This window comes from Ciconia boyciana, chromosome 9, assembly GCF_034638445.1.
Source record: "Ciconia boyciana chromosome 9, ASM3463844v1, whole genome shotgun sequence".
Lineage (NCBI taxonomy): Eukaryota > Metazoa > Chordata > Aves > Ciconiiformes > Ciconiidae > Ciconia > Ciconia boyciana.
The window spans coordinates 6,325,521-6,346,047 of NC_132942.1; the positions used below are offsets into that span (position 1 = coordinate 6,325,521).

Below are 20,527 nucleotides of genomic sequence, written 5' to 3' on the forward strand. Positions count from 1 at the left end.
TTTTGAGTATTTGATTCTGAAAAAGGCAACCAGCCACATGACATATCTGTGCATGAACAAATCCTAAATACAGTCCTGAATTTCAGGTGATTTTCTTGAGACCAAAGGGAGGTTCAAACTCTCTGATATTTAACCTCAGTGCCTGGGTTAGGAGCCTGCACTCCCTGCGATGTCAATGAAGCCTCCAGAGGGGAATTTGCAATACGGATCCTCCCAACAATCAATTCACAGAGAAGCAGAGAGAGGAGATTTGCATTTCACTGTATAGTTGCCAAAAAATACTCTGTAGATGACTTGAAAGAGAAAATATTTATATTTGCAGAACAGCATATTGGACAAGGTCTTATTCTATTTTTATATCAATGTGCCCGTACCCTAAATACACAACTGCTATATGTTTGACCAAAACTGGCACTAGTATAGCAGAAAATTTTAAAGCAAATTCCACATGTTATTTTTATTTATGATCCTTCTCTAGGTCTTAGAACCACAGGAACATGCTTTTTTCCAAACAGCAACAGATGTGTCCTCCCAACACTGAAGTCAAGTACAGAAATATTATTAGTTCAATTACATTAGAAGGGACCTGATGCACCAGGAGCTCCAATGACTGGAGCAAGATCACCCAGAAAGTCTGCGGCAGAACTAAGGACATAACACAGACCTTCCAAACTCATCCCTGCCCACACAGGATCCCTCAACATTTTCAGTTCTGCAATGTATTCATTCCCAATCATACAGTACACTGATTCAGGAACAGACACACTTGGCATTTTATTTCCATTTAGCTTCATTCATATAGATAACAATGCAAAAATAAAAAAGCTTCTTATAGTTGCATTTGATTCTTTGAGAACATGTCTCGAACTACTGAAGCACTGCAGAGGAAGAATTGCGCAGTGCTGCAAATTCATCTTTCTTTACAGTGAATGGAGGTATTGAAGGAATTGTAGCAAACGTTTGGAACATGTTGCCACTTATTGTGCTGTATGCTGCTGCTGCCCTAAAGCTACACTGATTTAGTCAGTCCCAGGCTGGATGGGGAAGGGGAGAAAAAGAAAGTTTTCAACTGAGCATATATATTTTTGTTACTGTTAGTCTAAAGCAGTATTTTTCAGCTTTTTTTCAAGTCAGTTTGCAATTAAGTTGCTTTATTTTCACATATCCTCAAAAAATTAAGGGGGAAATAATTATGCATACACATAGGAATTACAGAGGGGCAGAGAGGCAGAGACTGCTGGGTAACCCTATGAAAGCTACATGTTACTTAGGGCCCCTGTTTATCCTCTGCAGATGGGGATAAGGTCACATTTTTAACGCACTTTGAGATCCATTAATGAAAAGCACCATACAAGAGGTATTCGTACTAAAATTGGTTTCATGATGGGCTGCTTTCGTACAGTCCTTGTAGCTCAAGGGAGGATGGATATACATCCATTCATGCATCTATACGCTTCCACTGCTACCAAAAATACAGTTTTGTCCCTGGAGCCCAGCTTAGTCACTATACAATTGCAGGTGTGATTAATGATAGCAGTGGGACAAATCTGCAGCTGATATAACCTGAAGTTAAGAGAACTGCATTAGTTTATAGCAGATGGGAATCTGGACCCAAATCTTGCATTTGTATGGTATAACTCGTTTTAGAAACTCAGAAGGGGTTTTTTGTGGTTTTTAAGAGACACAATAGTGAGACAGACTGTGTCTCATTCTCACTGAACCATCAAGAAAACAGACACAATTAAAGTGATTTCACAAAGCACTGCCAGCAGATTTGAAGACAAGCGTCCTGGCCCACAGTGCCTGGCTTTTACCAGTGGACCACTAAAAACATTGCTTCCAACTTCTCTGCCTTTACAAGAAAATTACCAAATTCTCACCTCTGTCACTCAGTGCCTGCGAGGGCCAGCAGCAGTGCAGGAGAGCAGGGCCATGACCCTGAGCACCACTTGCCTTCAGTAAATCTCCTGCCTCTGTCCCCCACAACCTGCCCCATCCTAGCAGCTGCTCACGTCTGAATCCTGGTAGATCACAAGAGAGGTAAATCTAATTTGCAAAAGGTCTAGGTAATACACAAAACCATGGCTTTCTGCAAAATGAGTATCTGTGGCAAATACACAGTACAGCCTGCAAAAGTATAACAGAGACTTCGGAGCAGGCAAATTCAGAGCAGACTTCCCTGCAGCTGCTATACAGGGAAACAGCATCGCACCTTTGCCAGGCTGGCTTCCACCTTTCGGATGACTCCACCACCAACAGCAGGAACCTCGTTTCTGAAGAGTTCAGCTGCAAGAGCTGTGACAATTCTGTAGCTTTTTAAACAGAGACAAGCAGTTCTTTTAGCCAAAATAATGCTTATGCAAGAACATTTTTGAAAGTCTCTAGGCTTGATGTCCACAGGTATGTGTAATTCCAAGCAGGAAAGAGGTGAGTTATTAAATAGCTGTTAAGAATGAAAATGATAAATGAAGCAGATCTTGCAGACTCAGGGGATTGTAAACTTGATTGCTGTTGTTGCAAGCAGGGAACAGTAATTGCAGTTCTCTGCAACAGAGTTTCTCAATTTTAATCTTTCAGGGAGGAAAAGCACGAATATCAAGTCCATGAATTTGCTAACAGCACGATCCAAAAGGATTAACTTTCCCAATTTTAACACAAGGAATCATTTGAAATAAAGCATTTCTGAGGTCACTTTGACAAAATGCATAGTTGAGTCCTACCCTCAGCAATAAAAACGAATTGACATTCTGCAAGAAAACAAAACCAGTCTGACTAGAAAGCTCTTCAGCTCAAACTCTCACAAAATGGGATGGTTGCTACACAAGTTTCTTTTCAAAAATATATTTGCTTAAGGCACAAATCACCACCCACTGAAGTCAACGGGTGTCACATTCATAAATCTCAAGGCCAGGATTCATAAATGGATTCATAAATATTAAAGCAGTTTAGTCTGACCTTCTATATAAGACAGGCCAAAGACTTTCACCAAAGCATCGCTGCAGCCTCCCAAAACAGTCTTCATCCTGAATTCAGCAGGGCTGGATCAGATCCATTAACAGGTAGGAAACGGAGTCTAGGTCTTTGCTATGGTAAACAAGATAAAAGGATCCAGACCACACACTGGAGAAAAAGATTTACTATATTTAAAAAAGTTTAATATATTAAATTCATCTGAGTTGAGACTTAGCATTTAAAGTAATTTAAAATTACGTTATAGAAATCCTGAATCTTCCCTTTAGAAGATGTCACTGCAGCAACATTTCATATTCCAAAGGAGTGTGTGAGCTGCAGAGTGCAAACTGCAGGAGCCGGCTCAGCCCTGGGCCATTCCCATCTTCTCCTCCGCTGTGCTCTACCACCCCTTCTCCTTCTCGCACACCAGCCCCAGTGCCCACACAACCACGCAGTGAGCAGGTACAGGAATCTTACCCCAAAATCACTGTCGTAGAAAGACATGCACCTCGGCAGAACCAGGTCTCCCTGGTCTGCAGCTTCTGACATTAGCTACTCCAGTGAAAGCAAGATCCCCAGCAGGTAAAAATTCCCACCTGGGAGAGTGCATCTCACACCCACTTTGCACTGTTCTATGCAACAGCTAAACACCCAAATCCGGCTACAGGTCCAGGAGTGACCAATGCAGTTACTCATGGCTTGGAAATCAGACAGGGTCCTTCTCTGCTAAATGCAGGTTTTACTTAAACTGGATGCCCATAAGGGTGAGGGGAAACAAAAGCACCAAAAGTTTACTACAGCTGGCACTTGTTTTCCTTTCCACATCTTATAGATGGGCTTATTTAAACCTTCCTTCTCTTAGCCTGTATTGGAGAAACGAACCTGGAAAGGGGTTATCCAAATGAGAGCATGAAAAACTAATGAGAGATGAGCTTTCAATTTTATACTGCACTCAGTTGTAGACTCCCAGTACAAGATGTCAACAAAGTGCAAGATTCAGTACAGAAACTAAAATAATTAATCCCTGGAGGAACAGGCTTATTAAGAAGGATTAAATCAAAGAATTAATGTGCACTATTTGTCTATATGACAAAGAAGAAGGGAGGCATATTATAACTCTCCAAGATTTGAAAGCACAGAGAGAATACGAATTGCTGATGAGAAAAGCTTGGACATACCAGGAAACAAACAAAAAAAGAAACTCTGACAGAAATTTTAGCCTGAAATGTTATAGGCAGTCTTATGCAGCTTAAAAAAAGAAAATATCTCAAAAACTTGTCCTTAAAAATCTTTAAATTAACATTCCTTATTCTTTACATTGCAGTAGTACCTACAGTTCAAGGAACAAGGTTTAGGCATTGCACAATAACAAATACATTTTAGCAGACTTCTGCAGAGGAAGAAATAAAGAACATCAGCTGAGCCCAAACCAGGCTCAGGGAACTCAGCAGTAGCTGGTGATCTATGTCCTTGGAAAAGCAAAATCAAACGTGAGCTGGGCCTCTTCTGTGAGCCCCCTGCTTCAGCAAAGGGAGCCCAGCCTGTCCCAAGGCTCTGCTTCGTCCTGACCGAGCCAACAAGGCAAAGGGGAGTTCCAGGGCAGTGGGAGCTTGGCTGTCGCTGGAAAGAAGCTGGAGGCTCTCCATCCCTAACTTCACAGGCCAGCCACAAAAATAGAAGCCAGACAGACCACCCAGAGACACCTGAAGCAACCTCCTCACTGCTACAAGTGAAATAAAAGTGCACTCTCATATAAATGAATACTGTTCCTTAAGGGCAATATATATGCATCCATATGGCAATCTGGCTGCTAGAGTAAATGTGGTGGATCTCACAGCATGTCTAGAGGGTCTCTTAGGAAGCACTGGGGGGGACTTGGTGCTCATGGTCATTGTGGGCATGAGGACAGAGGTTCTGGATGTCAAGTTGCAAGTTGAAACCAGGAGTTTCATCATGGCATTCTTTTAATGTTCCCAGTCTGACAAACGGACAAGTCAGAGATACAGTGCGTGGCTGAGGAAATGAGCTGTGGATTCAGTGGGTATGGAAACAAGAGTTTGGATTCACCAGGCATTGGGAAAAATTCTGGAATGGATAAAGTCTGTACAGGAGAGATCAGTCTCTCCCACATCATCACCATATTGTGTACTGCAAAGGCTGTAAAGAGTACTTTAAATAAAAGGAGAGGCGGGTACAGAGGGGCAAGTTTGATGTGTACTCATGAGAGCTTATCAGCCGCTAAGTGAAAACAAGACAGTTCGGGGACACTGTAACAGCGGGATAGAAAGCACACAGGAACACTCCAGCCTGTCAGTGGAGAAGAGAGCCTAAAATTAACCCAAATTAACCATTTAACCATGTCAAAGAAGAATCCAGAATCCCTCTAGATTAAATTTCTAGGTGTATACAGGAAAAGAACAGTATAGGGAGATACTGTCACCTGCTTGACCCAGACAGCAACAGCAACTGAGATATACAGAGGGAGAACAAAAGCGCTACAAGGGCAGGAAGCACATAGTAATGGGAGATGTCAACCCTATGGGTTGTAGACTGGGCAAATATCATCTTGGGGAGCAGTGCTGAGGATGGATTTTTAGATATCATTAATGATTGCTTCATGAAGCTCTTGAGACCAAGCCCAGCAAAGGGGATGCAGCCCTCGACTGTGTGAGTAGTGCGGGTGAACTGTTGCTGTTGAAGAATACTCAGTAGCACTGACCACAATGTGCTGGTGTTTGATGTCCTGGAAAGAACAACAAAACCTGTAATATTTCTGCTGCAGTGTTCACTTCCAGAATCGATGACTACATAAGAATAAAGAAACTTGTTAAAGAAGAATTAAACGGGCACCTAAAAGAGAACCTCATTGCAGGTAGCATTGAACTACTTAAAGACAGTGTATTGAAGGCCCAGAGCAAGTGTAGAACTGAGGAGGAAAGCATTGGCACTGGGCATTCCCAGAGCCACAATTCAGAGACAGCCTACTGGCATTATAAGATAATGACAGCCTACTGGCATTATAAGTTTAATTAATTCAAGCATTCCAGAAACACGATGATGGCGAAAGGAGAGAGCATACTCCAAATACTCCGATGCCATTGCCCCCTCCAAGAAAGAGCGATAACCCTTTCCTCCCCCTTAGGGATGAATGGCAAAGCATGAGGCCAAAAAATGAGTAATGCCAGGACAGCAGCTGGGCCTGCATGTCTGGCAAGTGGAATCCTATCAATGGATAAATAATAATGGCCCATATATTTTTATTCCAGTTGGTCCCTGACGACAATTGATAAAATTCCTAATAGATAACAGGAGCACAAATTTCAATATGAACACAACAGAATGCCTAGATGCTATGTGTACGACCTGGACGGCAAAGAGTTAAAATTACCGGACTGAATGGAGCAAGTGCTATTTGCCAAACCATGAAAGTTAATTTATGGCTCCCGGGTGAGAAGCGCATGTTGTCTACTCACTTTGCAATCAAAGATCACAATGAAAATATTTTGGGTTTCAATGTTTTGAACGGCTGAACCTGGCGCCTGCCGGACGGCAGCGTGTGGTCCTTTGGTTCAAATACCGACTCTAACCCTGATAAAAATCGGGAGGCTACAGCACGTGTACTCCACACAGCCCCGGCACTCCCTGATTCAAAAGTTACTAATGTACCGCAATACCCGATTTCTGCTGCGGCACAAAATGGAATTTCTGAAGTAATAGCAGACTTAGAAGATCGGCACATTATTTCCAGAACCCACTCCCCATTCAATTCACCAGTCTGACCAGTCTGAAAGCCAAATGGGAGATGGCGTCTGACAACTGATTATCGGCGCCCAAATGCCAACACAGCTCTGCTAATGGCTGCAGTACCCAATATTGCAACTTTAACAGCCATGCTACAAGCGGCCACACACCCATGGATGGCAGTGCTAGATGTGAAAGTGAAAGACATGTTCTTTATGGTCCCCTTGCAGGAGGATAAAGAGAAATTTGCTTTTAGTCAGGAAGGTATACAATACACTTTTAACAGACTCCCACAGGGATAGAAACATTCACCCATGATTGCTCATGCTGCGCTTGCTGAACTCTTACAGTCTCACTCCCTCAAGATGTGAACCTATACCAATATATAGATGATACCCTAATCAGAGGAACCTCCCCTGAAAAGGTGGGGGAAGCGGCAGCAGCAGTGTGACAAACACTACATAAAGGAGAAGTTGAAATCCCACCCGAAAAATGTCAGGGACTGAGTAGAGAAGTAAAATTTTCAGGTACTTGGTGGATTGCAGGTAGTGCAGCAATCCCACCAGACACCCTAAGCAAAATAGAACGGTAACAGATGCCCCAATATAGGAAAGAATTACAACAACTTATGGGTACTTTAGGATGCTAGAGAAAACATGTACCTGGATTTTCTATCATTGCTCACCCACTGTACTCACTTTTACGAAAAGGAAAACCATGGAAATGGAACCCAGAACATGAAGACACAGTCAAAACTCTAATACAGGAATTAAAGACATACCACTCACTGGGGCCAGTACACCCCCACAACCCTATTATAGCAGAATGGGGTTTTGCAGAACACGGTACTTATTGCAATCTACTCCAGACAGGTCCGAGTGGACCAAAAGGACCTTTAATGTTTAGCTCGACTGCATTTAAAGAGACAGAACAGATATTCTGAATGGGAAAAGGGACTTTTGTCTTTAGTCCAAGCAGTTAAACAAGTTGAGAAAATACACCAGGGGCAACCTGTTCAGACTAGAGGGCCATTTAATTTGCTAGAAACAGTCCTAGAAGGAATTGCTCCACCAGAAGGAATTGCACAGAAACCCACCACCAGAAAATGGTGTGCCTACCTCATGGGAGTAGCAGATAAAATGCAATTGACTGAAGGACATACAAAAATTTCCAAATTACAAATGCCTATAAACACTGACCCATTAGCACTAAAACAGCCATTTAAACCTTCACTGATTCTAAATGCACCTCCCCTCACTGAGAAAACACCGACTGCAGGCATTTGGTTTACCGATGCCTCAGTAAAGAGGGTAAATGGCAAATGGCGGTATAAAGCTGCCGCATTAGAAATTACCACAGGCAAACAGGTAATAGAAGAAGGTGAAGGTAGTACACAAGTAGGAGAATTAAGGGCAGTTGTTCTAGCAGCACAAAACGGAGCAAAAGTTATCTGTCAACTCCTATGCTGTGTGGGCAGGTGCCACACAATGGCTTTGTCAATGGGAAGCCCTAAATTGGAAGTAAATAGATCCCCAGTTTGCAGAACTGAAGACTGACAATTGCTGTTAGATATAGCTAGACAAGCACCATTTAAACTAGGATGGGTAAAAGCCCATGTAAACAATGACCAACCAGCCACAAAATGGAACCAACAAGTAGATGAATTAGCCAGAATTAAGGGAATAAAAACAGGAGATACACAAGATCCTGTATGGTACCAACTGAGGGAATGGTTACATCAAAAGTTAGGCCGCACAGGCCAAGAAACACTTTGTTTTGCAGCCCAAAGCCAAGGCTGGCCTCTAAACATGAAAACATGTAAAACCATCGCTACAGAATACGCCCAATGTAAACTGAAATTGCAAACAAATCACCCTGCTAAAACACCACCCCTACACCTTAATGAGGTAAAAACCCTATGGTCAACATGGCAAATTGATTACATTGGACCCTTCAAACCCTCCTCGGGATATCGGTACATCCTCACAGGAGTACAGGTCATCTCAGGCCTAATTATGGCAACTACATGTCAAAAGGTTAATGGTCAGAGCACCATTAGGGGATTATCCTCTTGGTTGTCAGGCCTACCAACCCCCAATGTCATCCAAAGTGACAATGGCTCACATTTTTCCAACAAGGAAGTGCAAGAATGGGCAGAACAGGAAGAAATTTAGTGGGTATTCCATACCCCCTACTATCCTCAATCAAATGGGATGGTAGAAAGAGCTAATGGCTTATTGAAAAAGAGCCACACGAGGCCCAGTGGGATACTCGACTTTGCAAAGTACTTCATCAATTGAATAATTGGTATGGGCCCACTGGGAGCCATGGAAGCCGAGCATTCTTTACAAAAACTGGACCTGATGCTCCACCTCCCGATGAAAGAAAATATCCGACAGCATTACAGCCAGGACAACCTGTCATGGTAAATTTACCACAAATTGGAACTGCACCTATGACTCTAACTAAACCTCATGGCCCACTTGCCTGGGAAGCTATTGACAGCAGTTGTGCAAAACACAGAATTAGTGCACAATTGATTTTTCCTTCTTTCTAATGGGGTAACCTGTCCGGAAAACCCCACCGAGACCAGTTTGTTTTACCTTTTTATCTTGCAGCCTCCTCAAAGATGAAAATAAGATACATCATCCTACTGCTGTTGAAGATTTCGATAATACTTGCTTCCCCACGAACGCCCAGCTGTCTCAATTATCAATCAGGAAATCAGCCACGATTGTGTCAGTACAGATAAGCCACCCATCTTGTTACTAACAGACAGCAACATAAACATGACTTGTGAAACACGATCACCTGTTAATGAGGGATATATATATGTTATGATTATTCACAATAACTCTTACACGCCATATAGAAAATGCTGTAACGTAAGTCACTGCTCAATACATGCCAGAGGGGACGAACATTATGATGTTAAAATATCATGCAGATGGAACGCTCTGAAGGGACGCAATGTAATACTAGGAACAATATCTCTCAGAATCACTTAAACCTATCACAACAACGTCAGTACCTACTCTGAATACTCCCCTAGTTTTACTAAGGAGTCTTACTGAGAGAACCCTAGAGTGGCCACGGTCTCAAGCTCATGTTAAGTATATCGGGACTATGGGAACACTCCCTAGGAAAAGAGATCTAAATCTTTCCACCATGGTCATACCTGGAACTGAAGTGTACTTAGAAAATGAATGGAGCTGGGACAGAAATGAAACTGATGTTAATAAAATTCCCCGACTTTGGGGAACAGCAGGGACAGAAATTAAAATAGGATGCCGGATGATCAGTGGGTCTACCCATGAGAAGGCAACTGAGATTTCTGTGTACAACATTATATCAAACCCAAAAGACACAAAATTTTGCACTTCTGAAAGACTGGACTGTTGGTACAATTTCACCTTAGTACAATGTGTTTTTGTAATCTGCATCTGGGCTCACAGGGACACGGGACTACCATTTAAATTCAAAATAGACATTACTGAGCCTAGCACAACAACATCCACCACTCCTCACTTAACATCTGCCCTGACTGTAAAGGCTAAAAAACCTCTATCCCCACAAATTTCTAAAATTTGACCCTATGCCATCAAATATACAGGCCAGCAACAAGTGCTATTTAATCCATCATGGTCCCTCAAATGAGTGGAATTATCAGTGCATCTTACAATCTCTGCAATCAAACCTACCTGTTCACCATTCCTAAGTGTGTCCTACGCAGGATGGTTAGTGTGGTTGCATGGACGAATCCTCACCTCTCCAAAATAATGAAGAGATGTGACTGGCACTTTAGGAACAGGATTAGGAGTATTAAACAGCAGGGACACTGAAGTTTTAGCAAACAAAATAATCTCAACAACAAGTAATTTACACAAATTAGAAGGTCCATTGCAATCTTCTCTGTTGGCACTGGGAACTAACCAATGGCTCTTATCTGATATATTACCTCCATGGGAAAGAATTAATGAAAAGGACCACCAACTAATTGTGAACGCACTAGGTGCAACCCAAATTAATGTCTCTCTCGCTCTTAGTTGTATTCAAGCTCAGTTATGGGTACAATCTACTGCGGCAGCAATTGTAAGAGAAGGTGAAGAGGGCACCTTACCCAGTGAAATTTGAAAAGTAATCTGGGATAATGCAACTGAATTTGAAAGGGAATTCCAATCCTGATGGTGTCTAGTCAATTTTACCTATGACCCTACTGACAGTAAAGCTACAGCTTTTGTTTTAACAATACGCAATGCTTTGGTATACACCATATACCCAATCATTGCACTGGGATTAAATCACAATGGAACTGTCCTCTATCTGTTAGAACATAGAGTATGGGCCCAACAAAAAGGGAACCAATGGCAAACTATTGATGTTGATGCATGTGTCATACGGGAACAACAGGGATTTATTTGTGAAAGTAATACCATTAAGGCCCAAGACATTTGTCTTGACACAGAACAACATGTTTGTCATTTTGAAATACATCCTGATGAAACCCCTGAAGCTGTACTTATATATGTTGAAAATGCATGTGTTTGTATGAGAACCCTTTGTGGGTCTATATTTATAGACAGCATCACTGTAGAGACATATAATCACTCAAATATCTGTATTCATAATTTTACCAAAATTATGGGATGCGACTTTAACTATTCAGCTCCTGTCACAACCCACTAACTGCTACAATCTAACTATACATTGCGTCAAGATTTATTACCTACCCCTATAGGAATGAATCTCACGTTGGTTAGAAAACTGTTGCGACATAATGACCTGAGTCAATTGCTAAAACGAATTCAAAACAACAGACAAAGAACCCTGATTATCATCCATCATGACGCAGAGGAGATACACCATGTCCTAGAAAGAGTGAGGAAAGATGAAGAACATCACTGGTGGGAAACTCTTTTTGGATGGTCTGCAAGAGCAACTGGAATTTTGAATTTAATGCTGCACCCAATTGTAGCTTTGTTAGTTTTAACCTTATTATGTTTATTGCTTATAATGATCTGTATATCAAAGTTTGTCAAAAAATGAAATAAATTACATCAATCCAGCATGTAAAACATATATAGTCAACTGATTCTGTATGTAAAATGGTATACAACTACATTAATTAGGACACTTAAACTAACAGCTTACCAAATAATGGCCACTGATCTGCAATATGCCACATATTTATGACATAGAGGCAAGTAACCATACTACCACTCTATGAGTCAATAAAGTGGATTGACTGTAGTCACAGGGTGGAGTGTGATGGGTGCACTTGACCTCTTAACCAAAGTAGCAGTAGTTTGGTACAGGCTCCAAAGGAGGTAAAGGCCTAGGCCGTGCCCGGGCCAAGAACTCCTCTGGTCCCGACCTATTCTCTGAGAACCCACAAACAAGCCGAGCGGCATGGAAAGCATTGATGCATATGAGCTTGGAACACTGATCATGCAATTGATACATGAATAGTGGGTGGCTTTTCCAAGACTCATTTATAAAGGAACAAAGCAAGCTGTGGGTACAAGGAGCCTCATGCATACCTTTCCTATCGCATGTAATTTGACATGTAAAAGAGCCAAGCACTTTATCCTATAAATATGACAGCCTAAGTGAGCCTTCTTGGAGCCCTCCCTGCTAGGCAGCGTGGCTGCATGGTGGTGATCTCCCCTTGAGCTGGGATACCTCTAAGGTTGCTCCTCGAGGCAGAGAGACCTTTTACCAACGGCAGATCCTTGGTAAGTGACCAATATTGCACATAACCTTGTAGTATGGTAACTTTGATTTTGTCTTGGCAACTTTGATTGCATGCTGAATTGATGCTAATGAAACATTACATAAACTTTGCATGTACAATCCCTTAGACATAAACCATTGTCCAAGTCCGAGACTAAGACTGGACCTAGCCGCACCTAAGCTCCATCAGGAGTTTAGAAAGCAAGGGAGTCTACTCTGAACCTCCTGACTCAACAGGAGGGTTCTCCATACCCTTTTGCATCCCCAGTCTCCCTGTGAATCATTCTAACTCGAGTGTAACCCAATTTTCCTTTGTATGTTTCTTCCATGCAGTAATTAATAGAGTGAACCTTCCTATCGAACTTTGTTAAGTCGCACTTTTACAACATCATATTAAAACCACTTTTGCTAATACCTTTGACGGTGATTTTTTAAGCACTCTAAATCACTCATTCGCAACAACCATCCACCAAAGAAGTTGAGAAAGAACAAATGAAAGTCAGCATTGCTAAAGAGCAAGGCAAGGCTCCATCCTTTAAAAAAAAAAAAAAAAAAGAAAGAAAGAAAAGGAAAAAAAAAAAGAAAAAAGAGCCCAAATTAGGAAAATTGAAAAGGTCATAAACTGGCAGATTAAACGTAAAATCACAATAAGGCAAGCCAAAAGAGAATCTGAGGAATAACTTGCAAAAAGCATAAAAACTAATTATAAAACCTTTCTGAAATACATCAGGAGCTGAAAACTCATCAGGGTATCTGTAAGGCCAACACATTATCCAGGCTTAAAGGAGCACTCAGAGACAGTACCATAACAGCAAAATTAAATTAGGTTCTTCAAAACATGCTCAACCTTGGAGAACCTACAGGAGGCCCCTATGTAGGAGCTCTCCCCATCTAAGGTTGAACTGAAGGATCTGCCTCAAACTGAAAAATCAGAAGAGGAGGTTATAGAATAAAATCTACAATAAAGAGGTTACAGGACTTCATCCTGACAAAACTCAGAAATGAAACAGTCTAGCTACTGCGTGTGTCATGGTTTGCTCAAAACTGCTTCAGAACCAGAGGACTGACTGCAAATGAAAATGCAAAGCCAGGTTCTAATAAGAGCTCCTAAAGAGAACTTGGGTACAAAGACCAAGAAGCCTGACAGACGATGGGGGTATGGCTTCATACAACATACATTTCAGTTTTGGAACCCCTTGCTATAGGAAGTGTCTAGTAAGAAAACAGAAGGCTACTAATGCTAAGACACCAAAGACAGTCACTCACTACTGGCCAGTTTTGAAGACAAGGACTTACATGGACATCTGGTCCAACACAGTATGGTTCATGTGATTTTGTCTTTCCCTCATCTTGATCACCTCAATTTTTCTTTGGTTTTTGCTGCTTGTGCTTTTCCTGATATTTTTCTCCTCCACTCCCTCCAAGGCTGCAGCTACTAATAAAACAATTTAATATTGTCTGAATTGAAGAACAAGAATGTTCCCTCTGCCTGTTCCTTAGACTATGGCTCCAGTAACCATAAACTTTTCACCAAACTCCAAGCAGCACAAAAGAACTTAAAATACTCACATGCACACACAAAACTCTAAAGGATACAATCACAAGTAGATAATAACTGTAGAAAAATGAAAAATTAGCAAGTGTTGAAGTAGAAGGTAGATTGTTAATAACATTTTATTTTGGAAAACAAAAAGCACCTATACTCTTAGGCAAAAGTTAAAAGAAAAGTGCCTATTTTCTCAAAAAAAAAAGAAATGAAGCTCCAACCTTTTTGCAGCAACTAGCAACTAGATAGTCAGAAGCTGGACACAACATACACTGAGTCAAATGGAGCCTATAGAGGATGCACTTCCTGAAAATAAGACAGTATGGAAAATAAATGCAAAGAAAGAAGCATAAATCAGCCTGTAAATCTTTCAGAACTACTAGAAATGAAACTACATACCATATGTCAGTGGGCTCATATATTCATACCAGTAGAGCTGTGTTAGGGCCACCACACATTCTGGTAAGTTTACAAATGGAATGTATTTATTTGGACAATACTATTACCACAAAAGATATTAAGGAAATTCTTCAAGAGGCAGTTTCCCCACTTTACATGTCTTCTACAAAACAATGTGGCTTTCTTATTTAACGTTGCCTGTAAATCTCATGAGATTGCTTTATAATTAAACAGACATTATTAGTTTAGACTACTAGGCAGAGAGAAAAAAAATATTTGTAGCTCTTGAGCCAACAACAATGCTTACAAATTTCTCAAAGTCAATTGTCCAAATACAGTTACAAGAACTACAAGCCAGGAATCTGGATCAGAGGAAATATTATAGTAAGAAATCCAGTTATCTCCCCTTATAAATGCAAAAACTGTTAGTTTTCAAAAGAAATTATCAGATAATCTGTATCAGCCCCACCACCCAAACCCATGTCAGTTATTGCAATCATCTCTCCAAGTCCTGCCTAGAGGAGTGTGCTGGTTTCAGCTGGGATGGAGTTGGTTTTCTTCCTGGCAGCTGGTGTGGTGCTCTGTTTTGGATTTTAGTATGAGAATAATATTGATAACACACTGATGTTTTGGTTGTTGCTGGGTGATGTTTACACTAGTCAAGGACTTTTCGGTTTCCCATGCTCACAAGGTGTGTGGGCTGGGGGAGGATACAGCTGGGACAGCTGACCCCAGCTGACCAGGGGGCTGTTCCATGCCATATGGCCTCATGCTCAGCATGTAAAGCTGGGGAAGAAGAAGGAAGGGGGGGACGTTTGGAGTGATGGCGTTTGTCTTCCCAAGTCCCCGTTAGGCGTGATGGAGCCCTGCTTTCCTGGAGATGGCTGAGCACCTGCCTGCCCATGGGGAGGAGTGAATTCCTCGTTTTGCTTTGCTTGCGTGCGCAGCTTTTGCTTTACTTATTAAACTGTCTTTATCTCGACCCACACGTTTTCTCACTTTTACTCTTCTAATTCTCTCCCCCAACCCACCGGGGGGGGAGTGAGCGAGCGGCTGGGGGGGCTTAGTTGCCAGCTGGGGTTAAACCACGACAAGGAGGAACAAATATCCAGCACAGGGAAAAACATAGCTGCTCTGTGTTTCTTGAGGACATCCAGAATGCTGATGAGGATACCCATCGGTGACATGGAGGTGTCTAGGGCCTGATAGTGAAACATCCCTCATCCAGAAAACAGAGGTTTCAATCAACTCATGTGCATCCCAGACCACACAGACGAACACACTGGTGGTAAGACGTGGCCATATGGACAGTGAGCCACTGAGCTTCACAATGAACTTTCAACATTTATGAAAAATTACAAAGGAGGTCAACAGAATCCTCACTTTTCCACCTTAAATTCACTGCTAACTACACAATTCAGGTTAGAGATAGCATTATCACAAAGCCAAGAGATTCATGATCAGGGAATGAACACACAGAAAACTGTCAAATGGAAGCTAACACTGACAAAAAACTAAAATGCTTTGGCAGGAGCATTTAACCAACCTACACATCTTAAAGAGTCCTAAATTAGCTACTTCCAACTCAGGTGAGGGATGGATGACTATTGCAACAAGTTCAATGAAGATTTCCTCTCACTCTACAGTCAAAGTCAACCAGCACCAAAAAAAAAAAAAAAGGATGCTTAAATATCGGATAAAAAAAGACAAGACAGATGGCATTATTATTCTGTTACACAAGTCAGTGGCATAGCTGCATTGAAAACACTGGATTCAGGATGCCTGCAAATACAACCAAACAAATGTTTCCAAAGAAGTTGAATGGGAATGACCAGGACCTCAAAAGCACTCTCATTTCAGCAGGGAGACTGAAGACATTAAATATTTGTTTTAATATGAATGAGAAAGACAGAGGAAAACAATTAATGGTGCAATACGGAATACCTGAAAGTCATCTCTTCATTTCACAATAAAGAGTAAGAGAGTATCAATTAAATTAAAGCATGATTTCCCCTGCCTCCCTCTGCCTAAAACAAATCACTGAGTAACTCCACGGTTTTCATTCTCCAGCTGACATCTCATAGCAAATTAAAGACCTTTAATACAAACAGTGAGGAGCCTCAGAAGCTCCAGGGTGCCCCAGAAAGAACAGAAGCAGGTCTGGACTTCTTGGTCTTGGACTCCTGCCAAACCAAAAGACTTTATCAGATGAAAACACCCAAAGGATCTTAAAGAGAAAAATCTCTTTTAGTTTATTTGTTTAACTAGTGATATTACTTCGTATTTACGGGTTGAGTTTGTACTGGTAGCTTTTTGTTTTTACAAGTCTATGTTCCAGCTGACCCTGGTTTCACAGTACTTACACCTACTGTGACAGTTTTACAACCTGTTATAGCTGCCACACACAACATGGCCAAAGCCGAGCTGTTCTTTTGGTAACACCATCAGGTTTCATAGCTCTCCTTCAGCAAGTTTCAAATTCTATCTAGGTACCTCGTCTCTATGGTAACTGCCAACCCCATGGAGCCTCACAGCACCGTGCTGGAGGAAAGCAATCCCCCATCCCTCGCTGGGGAAACAGGATGCAGGAAAACTGGATGACTTGCCCAAGGACATGCAGGAACTCTGTGGCAGAGACAGGAAACCAGATGTCCTGAAGGCCAAGTCCAGAGCATGAACCACAAGATACCCTTTCCTCTCCTACCAGCAAAACCTCACACTCCAAGTGGCTCTCAGCATCAGAGGCACTTCCAACCACACTGTGGTTCTCCATTTACAAAGCAGGAGCCGTGAGGGATATGTCATGATATGCTTCATCCCTTTGCTACTCTGCTGCAAAGAGTCGGTCAACAAACAACCCTCTCTTCCAGCTGCTTGCCGCCAGCACAGCCACCAGCCCAGGACGGTCGTTGCAGTGCAATGAGGAGCTTAACACAATTAGACTTTCATGGGATTCATCTGAACTCTGGGGAAGCAAGAATTTCACAAAGCTATAAAGGTTGCTTTAAAAAGTTTTCCAGATTTTATCATTTTTCACACAGTCTGCAATTCTCCTTCCTGGCTTTTGAAAAACGACACACAGCTGTGCTTTGGATCACAGCTGTGCCTTTTCGCAGCAGGCAGAGGAGGCCCGATGCTAGGCTGGGGTAGCCAGCGTCACCTGAGCCGCTCAGCGTTTCTCATCAGCGAGAAGGGACCGGTCCCCCTCACCGGCACAGCAGGGTGCGGCATTGCGGGCTCCTGCTGTATCACAGCATTTCTGAACTATTAAATGCCAATTTGGATCTGCTCTCCTGAGTAGAATCAATGTGAAAAAATGAACACACACATAAAAGGCAGTGGGGAAGATACAGGAGAAAAATCTAATGAGTGTTGGATTTCCCCCCATTTTAAGGCAGTTTTCTTTCTTGTATTTTCTACTTCAAGCTTTTGTTTTGTTATTTTTGGTCTGTTCTGGTTATCCATGCTCCTACCAATTCTCAGCATCTTATTTTCACATCCATCTTTTCCCCAGATTCTGAACATATTTTCTGCGTTTTCCAAAGAACTCACTGGGTTTCATGTAGCTGCAGAACAGATGGCACAACACTTAGATTTGCTTTAGTAAACGGACGAATGTGATCGCTTTGTTCTTCTCCCTTGCGTCTGTGCTCGGTGGAGAAGTCTGCCTCTGCGAGCCAGGTGGCCGAGGACAGTGATGCAGCGGCCATCAGCCGCCAGCGGGGCAACACGGCCACTCGCCGAATCTCCTGGAGCCGAACCAGCGCTTGGGCAGCATGGGTGGGCACAGACACAGCATCTCCCAGTTGACAGCACAAGAACCAAATGCAAACAGCCACCTTTGCCCAGGTCTACAGGAATAAGAAACCTTGGGAAAGCATTAAAGCGCAAGGGGAGGTAGGGAGAATGAGGAGCACAAAAGAACAAGATACATTGACTCTCCCAGAAGAGCCTGAGGACAAGTACTGTCATTTTTAGCCATATTTCAACCTCTTAAGCAGCCTTCCATCAGTCAGAATTACAGTATGTGGAAGGAACCTGTTCCGTCTTGTGGCCAGAGGCCACTGCTCATGACAGCAGACTGTGATCAGACCTAGCTTCTTGCAGCGAGTACAGAGCAGTGAGAATTAACCCCTGGCATGCCAAGTGCTCTCCTGTGGTGGCAGACACAGGCAGCAAGTTGTCCCTGAAAGTTTCGACTGGTGATGGATGAAACAATCAGTCTCCTCTTTGAAAATCCAGGTATGGCTAGGTCACATCATGCCTATACTATATAGAGGACCCCACCCATTCTTCCAGCGGTCTCTCACGTGCCCACAAAGCACAAACACAGGGCCCACAGTGGTATCTCCAGGGGTGTCCCTCAGTTAGGTGCCCAGAGTAAATCTGGACCAAAGTGCCTCATGAGAGAGATGATGATGAGTTCATATCTCCAGCTGATCACATCAGCAACCAGATGTGTGTTTGAAAGAGGTCTGGGCTATGAGAACATTTCAGGTCACCCCTGTTTGGTCTTTCTAAAAAGGCTGAAAATTAAATGGCAATCCTTCTAGCCCTCAGATGTGATGCTCGCCTTCCTCTTACTCTGGGCTATCAGCCTTTCCTCCTTCTTCACAAAATCACCAGCCCATTTCAGAGGGACCAAAGGTAAGTACTTCAGCCCACTTTGATTCATTAAAGAATTTTCAGATACCCATTTTTGGTTTCCATTTGGGCTAATGCCCACTTAGAAATATGGTAAATTACCATGAGAAGGAGATGTCATTTTTCAACCCATGGGGATAATCTCAGAGGAGGAAGAGAGCATGTATAAGGAAGGTTAATTAGCCCTGAGGTCTTGCTCTGGGAAAAAACATAGCAATCCCTTTCTTCACGTGCTAACACACCTATGTGCTCCCAGAGCTCAGACTCCCCCTGGTTTTACACTGGGCTTGTGATCCTCGATGTACTACATTTGGGATGTCTTTGCTTTATCAGCCAACATTAATACAGACACAATTTTAAACATACTAACGCATCCTTCGTTATAAATGCATCAGTACATTCATGGGCACCAAATGATTTTAGCACGAACCAACTTGTTCATCCACTCACTAACTTCTACATTCACAAGTGTGTTGTATTTGTAAAACTAGTCACTACAGGTAACAACACTTAACCACAGCTCTGACAAACAATGCTTGGGGTAGCTACTTCTTACCTTGGGCAAAGAGGAGGAAGAAAAGAGAGCAGAGTAGTGAAGGTCAACATTTTTCTATCATTTTTTTTCTAAGGGTTATCTTACAGAGTTTCTGCTGAATTTTTGTACTTTATTGGAGGAAAAGAAAAAGTAATTTTAGTTCAATCTCACAGGAATTGAAAACTACTTTTTTTTTTTTTAATTTGACTCTCTCCAAGTCCCTTTATGCATCTCTCAAGAATTAACAAAATTTTGCTTTTCTCCACATCTTGCAGAGATTTTTAAAAATTAGCATAAAGCTTTAAAATTAATTGCATTTTTTAAATAAAAATAACTTCAGCTTTCTTGCAGGCAGCCACTGAAGTGAATCACATGATTATGCAAACGACAACCAATATTTTGGTGCCAAAAATACAGCTCAGCAGAGAGATGTATAAATACTGACCAAACCTTGGAAAATAAGGGTTACAGAAGTAGATAACAGAACTCTCCTTTCAGCAGCTATTCAAATTTCCTTCCTTTTTAAACTTCCTTGGAAAGGAATCAATTAAGAAACAAACATTTCTTCAGCTTCTGCACCATCCTTTTTTATTGCTTCTGTCTCATGGGGGAAACTAAATCACACCTTAAAAATTCTCCTAACTGTTCCTTTGCTTCGGAAAGCAAAGTCACTCATTATGGCAAGAGCTCTCAGAGCTCAGCTCCTGTGCCTGAACAGGCATGGGGCTATAAATGCAAAATCAAGAACTACAAAATTCAGGTAGCAGCAATTGGTCTTTGGGACTCTGTTTTTCTCCGAGACTTGCATGTGACTCTCCAGCAATCAAGACACTTGGCACAAGTGAAAGATGTGTGCAAACAGAGGGTTTTCCTATTTTACAAGTGATTCATAGGGGAAAAGTTGCCAAAAGACCCATTTACTTTCAAATTCCTTTTTGCGCTCCGCCAAGGTAAACTTGGGCATTTGTACACTTCTG

General features: G+C 42.0%; 1 protein-coding gene and 1 pseudogene across 2 annotated transcripts in view; one reads left to right on the plus strand and one right to left on the minus strand.

The window, feature by feature from the left end:
- ADAMTS2 (ADAM metallopeptidase with thrombospondin type 1 motif 2) overlaps positions 1-20,527 on the minus strand; it is a 198,225-nt gene that overhangs the window by 125,462 nt on the left and 52,236 nt on the right. The gene's annotated exons all lie outside the window — the stretch shown is intronic.
- On the plus strand, positions 9,021-11,739 carry LOC140656377 (uncharacterized; annotated as a pseudogene).